Raw genomic sequence first — 12,133 nt, forward strand, 5'->3', positions numbered from 1 at the left:
GCAATTTATTCAACTTAAAGACAGTTCATTAAAATAAAAAACTACGGTTAAATTTAGTGTGGTTAGATCTGGATATCTGGCCAATAAGAACAAGGTTATAAGTTGTAACCGGCACCTGAATTTGACCACAATTCAACCAACCACAGTTAGATCCCACCTCACCAGGAATACATATATATACATTTCCGCTCCCTTATAAACTCAAAGCGACAAAGATAGAGGACGGACCTCCTTCGAACGCCATTTCTCCTCCAGCTTCCGGAAAACCTTTACCATTCCTTCCCTGCAAAAATGAGAGAGTGCATTTCGATCCACATTGCCCAGGCCGGTATTCAGGTCGGAAATGCTTGCTGGGAACTTTACTGCCTCGAGCACGGCATTCAGGTTCATTTCTTTTCCTTTCGCTTCTGATTTATATTTATATGATGATCTCTTTCATGTAGAAAATCTACTTCATATTCTAGATTTAGGTTTTCACTTTCCTTTCTGGTGTATACTTGCTGCTGGATTTGGTTCAAATTTCATTTTCTTTGATGTACCTTTGGCATAGGTTCATATTCATTGACAGTTATTAAACGCTTAAGTGGCTGCCGTTTTACCTGATCTAATGTAATTTTTTATTTTTTCTTAATTTCTTTGTATTTTTTGTAATTAGTTTGTTATATCGAGGAATGCTTTCCACAGTGCTAAATTAGTGTCATGTATGCTTGTTAATGTTGTATTTCCTTGAATCTGTGTTGCATTTGAAATTCCATATGGCTTTATTTGATAATCAATGATTGCAAATGAACATTTATCCAGTCAACATTTCACAGGATCTGTTCGTATTATTTGTGTGCTTTGCTTCTGTGTTCCTTTTGTGAATTTTGTGCTCCAGCTAGCTTCTTTATTGTTTTTTTTGCGCTGATTTCTCATTAGCTATACTCCTGATTTGGTGTTTTAATTGCTATACTTCTTTATTCTAAATAATTTTTTGCTGTCTCTGTATTTTAAATGTGGGTACTTGATCTAAGTTGTAGCCTGACATTTGCCAAGAAGTTATTTGCAAGCATTTTTCTTGAAGTGTTCGGGCATATAGAGCTCATTTTTTCATAAAGAAAGTAAGGATCATTAAATTACTAAAAAATTGAGTAATTGAATATTTATTTTGGTTGCACATTTTATATTGGTAAGTATAGTGCGGAAATAAATGTAAAAATGCATTTTATTTATGCATTTCTGAAAATTGTAAAGTTTTGTCTATGTTTTGAATATGGCTGTCATACCTGTATTCTTCAGTGTATCTCCGATATTCTTTTATGCACAATAAATAATACTTTCTAGCTTTCTTGTTTAATATCACATGGGCAGTATTAGTTACTCTTTTAGATTTGGACATTTGGCAATTGAAGGAAAACCTCTTTCTGAATATATGAGTACTAATTTAGTAGATCCTTCTTTTTCTTGTTAGATCACCGCTAAGCATGTATGTTATGTCCTGTGCAGCCTGATGGCCAGATGCCAAGTGATAAAACCATTGGTGGAGGTGATGATGCCTTCAATACCTTTAGTGAGACTGGTGCTGGGAAGCATGTTCTACGTGCAATTTTTGTTGATCTAGAGCCCGCCGTTATTGATGAAGTTAGGACTGGTGCATATCGCCAGCTCTTTAGTGGCAAGGAAGATGCAGCTAACAACTTTGCACGTGGCCACTATACTAGTAATATTATATCCCCCTTTTATGCTTTGGGATCTTCTTACCGATGTTTATCGTTACTGGCTGACTTCTTTCCTCTCTCTCTGTCTTGCAGTTGGAAAAGGGATTGTTGAACTTTGCTTGGATGGTATCCGAAAGCTTGCCGACAACTGCACTGGCCTCCCAAGGGTTCTTGGTGTTCAATGCTGTCGGTGGAGGCACTGGGTTAGGTCTTGGCTCCCTTCCTGTTGGAACGTCTGTCAGTGGATTATGGCAAGAAATCCAAGCTTGGCTTACAGTCTATCCCTCACCACAGGTTTCAACATCTGTTGTTGAACCATACAACAGTGTCCTTTCTACCCACTCCCTTCTGGAACACACTGATGTTGCTGTGCTGCTCGATAATGAGGCTATATATGATATTTGCAGGCGCTCTCTTGACATTGAGCGCCGTACCTATACCAACCTTAACCGATTGGTTTCTCAGGTATACACATTTTTCTTTTGAAACATAGACCCAATTATCCCACTCAAGGGGTCTGTGACTCACTCTTTCTTTGTTTGATGATTAAGGTGATCTCTTCCCTGACCGCATCTCTGAGGCTTGATGGTGCCCTAAATGTGGATGTAACTGAATTTCAGACTAACTTGGTGCCATACCCCAGGATTCACTTCATGCTTTCATCTTATGCTCCTGTCATTTCTGCTGAGAAGGCCTACCATGAGGAGCTTTCGGTTGCAGAAATCACCAACAGTGCTTTTGAGCCTTCTTCCATGATGGCCAAGTGTGATCCTTGATAGAAAATTAATACCAAATCAACAATTAGATTAAAAAAAAAAACAAATATGGACCACAAACAAATAACAAAATTCAAATAATAATAATATAAAATCAAGAAAAAAAAAAAGATTAGAGTAACCTGTGAATTAATTTGTGGATTGAATCATGCTGATTTCTAGCGCTACACTTTGAGAGGAAACGGTCTGTTTGCACTGAGTAATCAATTAAGAACGTCCCTCTCGCAAAATACTTTAACCTGTTGAAACTCTTGTGTGCAGCTAAGAGTTTCCCGATCCGATTATTCTCAATGTTCAGAATTTATTGGTCGATATACTCAAAATATCAGACAAAAAAATTACTTCCTTTGGTAGAGTAAAAAACAATGCTGGAAGATGTAATAAATAAATAAATATAGAATGAATATATAACAATCAATTCGTGAGAGATAGAAGAAAACAAGATTAAAAGTCGGATGGGATTTAGTGGAGAGCATGCGACGATAATGGGTGGCTATAATAGGTGGTTCATGAACTGGAAAATATATGCATTTTTCAATGACTAAAAATCCCTAGTTTTAATCCACCAATTAGAGATATTAGGCCACTAATCCTTAAAAGTAACAAGTAACGCTAAAAAGAATTAGTTTCCAAAAAATAGGGAACAAACTTTACTAGGTCAAAAAGATTTTTTTGATCATCACATTTTTTTTTCAATCTAAAATTTTAAATAAAAAATCCAACATTCCCCCACATGATTTAAAATTTAATTAATTCTAAGTATATAATACTGTGTAATAGGCATCAGGTACTTTCAGGGTTTGAACTTACACTTAGTGTTAGTGAGTTTTAATCTGAAAGAACATAGTAACATAAATATTTTGAACTAGTCCTTTTTGAACCAGATTAAAATTCACCACACACACAGTGTGAGAAATCATCAAGGTTCTATCAGTATTATGCTTTACGGTCATGCACACGTATCCATTTTATGAGTGTCATTAGAAAATTGCCCAAATTTTCACAGTAGCGACCCCAACACCACACTCACTAGGTTAACCCTCCAAGAGTAATCTGTGATCATTATCCCACAAAAAATATGCCATTGGATTCATTCAAAATTTAATTCTTCGTATACATCACAGTAGAGAGCACTACGCCATAGGAACGGAACTCTAGAATTTTTTCGCAATAATAAAAATATTATGTGCTCTCTCTCGTTACCATACAGTTTCGTTTTTACCTGTTGAACTTTATTCATAGGATCACCACACCTCTAAAGATGGGTGTCCACTGTGGCAACTACTTTATAGGCTTCAGTCCCATTCCCCTTGATGTTTGAAGAATTTGCTAGCGTGCCAGTCCTTTAGTGAGCGGACCCGCAACATTACTTTTAGACCTGACAAAGTCCAAAGAAATCACGCCGTGAGAAATCAAATGACATATAGATTTATGTCTAACCATCAGGTGCCTCCTTTTTTTATTAAAATTTTTACTTTTAGCTCTAACTATAGTAGCTTGACTATCACAATATATTGAAATTGAAGGTAAAGGTTTAACAATTAAAGGCAAGTCAATTCATAAAATTCTGAAACCACTCTGCTTCAGTACTAGCAGCATGTAGAGCCACTAATTTTGCTTCCATAGTAAAGTAAGAAATTATTGCTTGTTTTGCAGACTTCCATGAGACTGCACCACCAGTAATGGTAAAAACATAACCACTAGTTGATTTAGTTTCTTTTGAATCAGAAATCCAATTAGCATCACTATAACCTTCCATTACAGTAGAAAAACCACAATAATAAATAGCATAATCAATTGTTCCTTTAAGATATTTAAATACACTTTTCAATGCATGCCAATGTAAAGAGTCTAGATTATGAGTATATTTACCTAATCTACCAACTGCATATGCAATATCAAATCTGGTATGATTAGCTAAATACAATAAGGCTCTAATTATTTCAGAGTATTTATATTGTGAAATACTTTCTCTAATATTTTTTCTCAATTTAATTGTTGGATCAAAAGGACTAGATACAGGTGACACATTAGCATAATCAAACATTTTCAATATTTTTTCAATATAGTGAGATTGAGTGAAAGCAATGTTATCACCATTTCTCAATAATTTAATACCTAAAATTACATCAACCTGACCTAGATCCTTCATATCAAAATTATTAGATAAAAAAAGATTTGGTTGCATTGATAACATGGATATTACTATAAAAAATTAAAATATCATCCACATACAAGCAAAGAATAGCATAAGCATCACCAAATTTCTTAAAGTAAATACATTTATCAACAATATTAATATTAAAACCATCAGATAACATAACCTTATCAAATTTTTCATGCCACTGTTTAGGGGCTTGTTTCAAACCATATAAGGATTTTACAAGCTTACACACTTTTCTCTCTTGTCCTGGTACTACAAAACCTTCTGGTTGATCCATGTAAATTTTTTCTTCTAATTCACCAATTAAAAAACCAATCTTCACATCCATTTGATAAATATCTAGCTTATGGATAGAAGCTAAAGCGATCAAAAACCTAATAGTTGTAATTTTAGAAACATGTGCATAAATGTCAAAGAAATCTACTCCTTCTTCTTGTTTAAAACCTTTAGCAAATAACCTAGCTTTAAATTTTACTATGAAACCATCAATCCTTAATTTTTTTCCTAAAAACCCATTTACACCTTATTATTTTGCAACCAGGTGGAAGATCAGATAAAATCAAAGTTTTATTAGAAGTAAGAGAATCCATCTCAACCTTAATTGCTTCTTTCCAAAATGGAGCATCAACAGAAATCATAGCATCATTATATGTTTAAGGTTCATCTTCAAGCAAGAAGGTGAAAAAATCAGCACAAAAAACTTTAGTTTTTCTACTTCTCTTCTTTTAGTTTCATATGAACTCACATTATTATGATCAAAACTAGAAGAACCCTCATTAACAAGTCTAGATAACATATTTTTCACAGGAAATATATTTTCAAAGAAACATGCATCTTTGGATTCCATAATAATATTATTAGAAATTTCAAGAATATCATAATGTAATACTAGAAAACGATATGAATTACTATTCAAAGAATATCCAACAAAAGCACAATCAATAGTTTTAGGACCTATTTTTCTTTTCTCAGTAGTAGGAATATTAACCTTAGCTAAACACCCCCACACTTTGAAATATTTCAAAGAGGGTTTCTTAGTATTCCATAATTCATATAGTGTTTTACTAGAATTTTTATAAGAAATTCATTTAAAATAAGATATGCAGAATACAAAGCCTTACCCCATAAATTATTAGGCAAACCAGAACTAAGCAACATAGCATTAACCATATCCATTAAGGTCTTCTTTTTTCTTTCTGCTATTCCATTAGATTGAGGTGAGTATGGAGCAGTAACTTGAAGAATAATACCATCAATTCACAAAAATCATTCATTTCATTAGAAGAATACTCGCCACCTCTATCAGAACGTAAAGTTTTTATTTTTCTTTCTAGTTGATTTTCAACTTCTACGTTATAAACTTTAAATTTATCAAATAATTCACTTTTAGAATTAATTAAATACACATAGCAAAATTTGAAAAATCATCAATAAATATAATAAAATATCTCTTACTACCACGGGTCAAAACATTATTACTATCACAAATATCACTATAAATCAATTCTAACAAGCATGTTTCCCTTTCCACAAATTTAAAAGGTTTCCTAGGTTGTTTTGCTTGAACACAAATTTGACATTTATTCTTTTTATTAATTTCATGTTTTGGAATTAAATCCAAATTCATAATTCTTTTCATAGTATCAAAATTTACATGCCCAAGTCTACCATGCCAAAAAGTATCACATTCAATATTTGTAACAGAAGTAAAAGAAACTGCATTAATAGAAGAAGACATTACATTCAACTTATAAAGTCCATCAACCAAATAACCTTTACTAATAAAATTACCATGTTTACTAATGACAACTTTATTAGAACCAAGAACAAGTTTAAAATCATACTAATCTAACAAAGATGCACTAATTAAATTTTTCCTAATAGAAGGAACATGAAAGACTTCATCTAATACAAGAAAATTTCCAGAAGACAATTCCAGTTTTATTTGGCCGTCTTCTAAGACTTAAGCCTCACTCCCATTCCCCATTCTCACAGATCTTGTGCTTGATACCTTATATGAAGCAAAATAATTTCTATCAGCGCACACATGAACATTAGCCTCAGAGTTTATCCACCACTCATTTGAAAAAATTATACTAGACTCTAGGTTAGAGACAAAGTACCCGTGAGATGGGGATTGGGAGCTATCTCCAATTGTCACTACATTAGCTTGTGGTTTTTAACTAGAAGGCGCCTTACTGTGTTGACCATGATGCTTGGAGTAATTTTTGGCAACATGATTGGTCTTTCCACAAACCTAACATTCTACACCATTTTTCCGATTAAAATTGTTACCTTTCATTTCATTGTTGTTGTTCCCATTAAAATTCTTTTTGGATGGAAACTTCTTAAAACTCTTAGGTTTTGGTTTGTAAAATTTTTCAACAACATGTGCCTTGGCTTGAAATCAATTTTTTTATTTTGGGGTTGTGTAAGATGATGCCTATATTCAATTCTCAAAGAGACAAGTTGTAACACCCTCCCGGTAGCAACTCCGTACAGTCTACTGTTCCGGTGACCGGTGTCGGTCCGGACAGCTAGAACGTCTGGAAAAATATTTAAACTAAAGTCAAGAACCAAAATTAACTCAAATATTAATAAGAAAAATTTAGTAAAAATTTTAGAAATAAAATACAACTAAGTCACACGAGCCGGTGCCCAAGCGATGGGTAACCCAGAGGGAAGTTGCGGTTCTACTGCGAGAGCCCTAGACCCAGGAAAAAATTCATAAAATAATTTTTGGGACTCCAGAGAAGGGTCATTGAGGTTCCTATGGCATTTGAATGCCAAGAAAATATTTAGAAAAATTTTTCAATTGGTACAGACAATTTTGACCAGTTAAGCCAAACGGAGGGCATTTTGGTCATTTCGCCTTCAGAGGTGATTTTTGGCCGACTTGTCCAGTTAAGTAAATAATTAATATGAAATAAAATATGAATAAATATTACTAAAAATGAAATTGGAAATGAGTAGTGGATAAAAGAAAAGGAAAATGAAATAAAAAACAATTTATGACATCTTGATGATGTCATTTAAAAGCCATAACCAATCACAATTAAGTAACCATTTGACTAATTAATAAAAGAGATAAATAAAGACCAAGGAAGACCAAAAACAAGCAGCCATTTTCTTCTTCAAAACGTGATCCTCTCCTCCATAACCCTCCATGGAAGTTTTCTTTAATTACTTCCATTTTCCCATGAATTTGCACTATAAAACCCTAAGTCCCTTCACTAAAAACTTGTCTCTACCTCTTGGGAAGTGTTTGGCAGCCTAGAAAAGGAAGGAAAGTGAAGTTTTAGCTTGGAGAAATCTGCCCTACAAGAGGTTAAAGTGAGGTTAGTGCCTATTATGCATACATCTTTCTCTTTCCATGATTAGAGACCTAAAATAAGCAAGAATTTGTGAATTAAATGAATGGAATTTATGTGTATGTATACCATGAATTTCGGCTGTCCTAAGGAAGGAATATGATTGAGTGTTTTTGATGGACTTGGAGTGAACTAGAAATCATGTTTAAAGTATATAAATACAAGGATATTGAATTAGTTAGTTAATTAGGGTAGTTTGTACAAAACCATGAATTTGAGCTAGGGTTTAGGAGTAAAAATTGGACTTGGCTTATGAAATGATTAGTGAACATTCTAATGGTCAATTAGTGACCATTTGAGGTAAGTTAATCATAATTTGAAGTGAACTAGAGTGTTACAAACCAAATTGGTAGGCTGCCTAGTGACAGCAGCAGGGAGGCTGTGAATCCAGCCTGTTTGGACTGCCATATCTTTGGCTGTGTAGGTTCAATTGGTGTTTGGCCAATTGAACATGAAACTAGGCTTATAATGGCACATTTTTGCTGAAGAAACCATGCCCAAAAGACCAAAGCAAGAGGACCAAAAATTGACCCCAATCCGGATACCCTGCAAACAGCCCCTGCAGAATGACCAAATGAACAGTAACTGTTCATTTGGCCATAACTCACTGTAGATTTGGTTAATTGACCTGAAATTTTTACAGAAACAAGTTAAGACATAGAAAAACAACTTTCATGAAGAAACCTACCCCAAATTATAACCAGAACCTAACCCAAATGGCAGTCACAGTTACTGTTCAAACCTGCAACTTTGCAGATTTTCATTTGAGCAGCAATGTTTGGAGGACTATAACTCTCTCTAGAAAACTCAGATTTAGGCGATTCTTGAACCGATGGAAACCTAAGGTATGGTAGAACATTTCATAAGAAGAAAGTTAGACCAAATTATGAACTTAACTTCATCAAATTACTGACCAAAGTTGGACCAAAAATCTGCCAGACCCAAAATCTCAGCATGAATAAAGACAAGTGAACAGAAACTTATTTTGGCCATAACTTGAGTTACAAAACTCCAAATGGAGTGATTCAAAAAAAGAAATTAAACTAGACAAAATAAGGAACATTTTTTATGAAGGAAGTTTTGTCAAATTCCAACAGTAAATCGACCAATGAAACAGTGCAACTTCGAGCACTAAAGCTAAAATTGGCAATTTTGCCAAAATGACCTAAGCTTTGAGAAAGTGACCAAAACCAACAAGTTTTAAATGAAAAATGTAGTATGTTTGAAGTGCCAAAGTCAATGTACATATTTTCTATGCAAAAATCAACATTTTAGTTGACTAATGAAGTGAATAGTGACATGAAAACTTGAAATAAGCTTGGAAATGGATTTGGTAATTGATTCCAACAAGTTTTAAATGCAAAATGTGGTACATCGAGTGTTAAAACCAATGTACCTATTGTCTGCAAAAGTCAACATTTTTGTTGACCAATGAGGTGAATAGTGACACCAAAACTTGAAATTCAAAATTTGAAATTAGAAATGCATCTAGGGACTTTAAATTGCAATTGGCAATTAATACTAGTAAATGTAAAACTCAAAATGTGGGATCTTGGTGTAATTAGAATTAATATATACATTATGTATAAAAGGTAAACATTTTGGTTGACTAGTATGGTGAATAGTAATCAAAATGATTAGTGAATTAAGATGAAGACCTAGAACCAATTCTAAGCTTAAATGCTTAGAATTGTATGACAAATATGGACTATGCATCCTAGTCAAAATTGTTAAAAAGAAATTAGGCCATAAATTTGAAATCCATGAAATATTCATGGATTACTTGAAACATGAAAAATAAGTCACCTAATTGATGTGAATAGATAGTTAGGGCATATATGCCCATCACAAATGGAATTCATAAAATATTAGTAACTCAACTTGAAATATAAAATTTGTAATTACATAAGTAGATTCTTGAATGTATAAATGAGAAAGGAAAAATGTTTTGAATACAATGGTACATGTGAACCATTGTTTAGAATTGTGATCAATATGAATAACATAATGAATGGATAAATAAACCATATTAATGTATGAATGAGACATTAGTTCTCATTATTGTAAAGAGGAGAAGTATTTTGAGTACAATGGTATAAAAGAATAATTGATGTGAATTGTGATCATATAAATGATCAAATGAATGTATGAATTATGATTGAAATTTATCATGAAATAATGAAGTCATAAAGCACAATATATTAACATTTTAAAGTATTAAATGCCCTAGTATTCCTAACAAGATTGGTTTGGATAGTTTGGCATGCCAATAGGGTATTGTTTTAGCAGTACTGCGAAAGGCTTTATGCCTGTATTCATGGCTTTTATGCCCGTATTCATGGCTTTTATGCCCGATTATGTGATATCATGGCTTTTTAGCCATACTGACTGCATACGTGGTAGACGTTCTGCGTCCCATGGTATGACGGCCCGAGGCACCGCGGTGTCCAGTGCCAACGACCCGTTATCCAGTCCAGTCGTCCAGTATAGGTTACTTGGGCATGGAAAAGTATAACTGTGATTGAACTGATCATTAAAGAAAATATGAAAATTAAGTATCAGGAATGATTACCAAAAATACAAAGAAGCTCAAGATCATGAAGAAAATAATTAACGAAATGCATGAAGAAGTTAATATCATAAAACATGAATAGCCCTCGACTAAACAATAAGTTAGTAATTATTCATTTATTATGAACACAATAGCAAGGAAATTATTATCTTTATTTGCATATTATATTTTCTTGTATTATTGGCACCACTAAGCTTTATGCTTAGCGCGTCGCTTTTGCAACGCGTAGGTACTGAAGATTTGGACAGAGGGCCCAGTAGACTACAGATTCGGTAAGGCAGTTCACAGTTCTGCATAGCGTCCGTGTCACCTCACCATCCACAGTGCATTGGTAGGACACTAGGTCCCATTTTGTATTTTGAGGTTTTTGTAAATTTTGTAATTAAACTCTTATTTTATCATGTGTATTTGAAACAAATGTAATATAATTTTGTATTAATGTAAGTACTTGTAAATTGTGATTATAAATCACATGTGAGAATTTATTTATGATTTGAGTCTAATGATGATGTGAAATGAATGAATGACAAATAGAGGAATTGTTAAGAAAATTGTGTTTGTGAAAGGAAAAGTGAATACATAACTGTGACTTGTACATGATTATCACATGAGATGAATGATTGAGAAATGAATGGTGAAAAATGTTGAGATTTTGATATTGAAGTTTGAGAGTGATGAGATGATTGAATATGATCATAGGAAGTGTTTTTAACAGTTCCAAGAACTGCTTTTCTCTATTTTTAGCCTACTCACGGATGTTCTATAAAATTCTCGGAACCTCAAATAAATTATGATTTTGATAAATGACTTAAATAAATTATATTTCACAAATTATATTCAAAAGCATGATATAAATTAATTAAGATAAAATAGAGTGCTCGGCACACTGAGTGGCATAACTTGCTCGGCTACACTGTAGTCGGGTAAGGGGTGTCACACAAATAATTCATCAAAAGAGAAATTTTCATGTTTTTATTTCAAGCTTCTAGCAAAATCAGACCATGAGGTGGTATTTTTTTAATAAGAGAGGTAACCAAAATAGAATTATCAATTGAAACATCTTTTATTTTTATGTCAAAAATAATATTTTCAAAATCATGAATTTGGTCAGAAACACTTTTTCCATCAACCATTTGAAAGTCAAGCCATTTTTCAATTGAACATCTTTTCAAACCCTTTTCTTCAGTGCCATATTTATAATCTAAAGCTTCCCACAATTCAAGAGCAGTTTTGGTATGACAGAAAATATGATAAATATTATCAGATAAGGCACTTAAGAATTTTCCATAACGTAAAATATCTTTATCAGTTAAATCATCCTTAGCAGTAGTAGACTGACTAGTGGATGAAACATGTAACATCCCTAATTTTCAAATAATTATTTTATATATCTTTTTTTTATTCTAGCCTTGGTATTGTGGACTTCGCGTATGTACTTTCATTTCGTGAAAATTCGATCGTCGCCCGGATCTGCAATTTCGGGTCGAGCAAATAAGCTGTTGGAATCATTTCAAAACCGGGTCAAGATTATAGGCTACCCCACCGTTTTCAGA

General features: G+C 33.2%; 1 pseudogene; it reads left to right on the forward strand.

Annotated features, from left to right (window-relative positions):
• The first annotated feature begins 227 nt into the window (after positions 1–227).
• The window catches only part of LOC110652846 (tubulin alpha-2 chain-like), a 42,378-nt pseudogene continuing 30,472 nt past the window's right edge, over positions 228–12,133 (forward strand).

This window comes from Hevea brasiliensis, chromosome 10, assembly GCF_030052815.1.
Source record: "Hevea brasiliensis isolate MT/VB/25A 57/8 chromosome 10, ASM3005281v1, whole genome shotgun sequence".
Classification (NCBI taxonomy): Eukaryota; Viridiplantae; Streptophyta; class Magnoliopsida; order Malpighiales; family Euphorbiaceae; genus Hevea; species Hevea brasiliensis.